Here is a 1,559-nt window from a genome sequence, read left to right as displayed (position 1 = left end):
ACTAGGTTGTTCTTGTTATTTCTTGACCTTTTATTTTGGTTTGATATAAAATATATGTATAATGATCAAAATTCATGCTTAATGAAAATCTCATTCGTTCCTATCTCTATAGTGGTTTGCATTATAGAAAAACAGACCAGCGCGCCTGGGCAAAGGCGCATGACGCGCTCTTCCGTCGACCTCTCCAGATATAGGAAAAAGGTGCGCAGCGTGAAACGCATTCTAATGCCGGTGAATCTTATTCGATTGCATTTATATATAACTAATTTGCGAAAGTAGTAGTTATATTCACTATGGATCAGTTGGTAGAATTAGTCGTTTCTTCGGTTGTAAGTGATGTACGGTTCAAGCCTAGTCTTTGCACATTTCTTTACCTTTTTCTTCTTCCCCATTTTTCTCATTAATTAATCATGTCGAATTAAATTAACCAATAATTTACTTGGGTTCGTTCAGTTTCTTATCTATTTACTCGATTCTATTATACGATTTAAAATCAATTCCGAATTAGACCATATCAAAGACACCATGTGAGTGCGGATCAGACATCTATACTAGTATTTTTGCAGCAGTTTTTGCTCAAAAATATTTTTTGGAAAGTTTTTACATTGAATGTTATTTAATGCGTTTAGTTAACCTTTTCTACTATCTTTATAACCAAACACAATTAAAATATTTTAAATATACATATATATATAGAATGTTCTATAATTAATATAGATATTTAGAAGATTTATTTGAGATTAAAAAAATTATTCGCCTATCATCTTTTTTATTTTAAAATTTAAATGTAGCAAATCATCATATAATACATAAAGTTAATAAAAATGTGTATTTTTCGTGCATATATTGTAATTTGATTTTTTAAAACAAACATATATTACTCAATTAATATAAAAAGTGTGTGTTCAACATATATATATAGTAAATTTACTGTATATCGTAAATTATAAAATTTTAAGAAGTTTATAATTTATAACTAATATATCTAAACTTAATAAAAAGTTTAAAATTATAAATATTTAAACATATTAAATTTTCAAAATTACACAAACGAGTTATATTAGATGACATGTTATATGACATTACAGGATTGAATTACTAATACTAAAAAATAAATTATGAGTAATATGATATTTCAATATGGGTTAAATCCTCATTTTAATGTTTTAACAACACCAATATAAAATATGTCGAATCAAACTTATTTAGTTAAGATTGTAGTAAAGAAAAATTATTGTGCGGTATACCACAATTTATATATTAAATCACTAAAATTAAAAAAAAAAGTATATTAGCAAAATTAGTATGAAAATAGTATATTAATAAAAAAAAATTAAAGAAAAAACTTATCCTGCGGTGTACCGCGGGTCATAATCTAGTAGGAGAAGAACCAAGGAGCTAAAATATAAAAGTACCATTCCTTGACCAAAATCATGAATTAGAACCATCCAACTGAAGAAAGTCACTGGAGCATTATTATTATTATTATTTTCAACTAAACATTAATAAATTAAAAGAGAACTCCAAGATTGGTCGCCCAAACCGGAGGGAAAGAGTTT

This window comes from Camelina sativa, chromosome 1, assembly GCF_000633955.1.
Source record: "Camelina sativa cultivar DH55 chromosome 1, Cs, whole genome shotgun sequence".
NCBI lineage: Eukaryota > Viridiplantae > Streptophyta > Magnoliopsida > Brassicales > Brassicaceae > Camelina > Camelina sativa.
Note: the sequence above shows the minus strand (reverse complement) of the source record.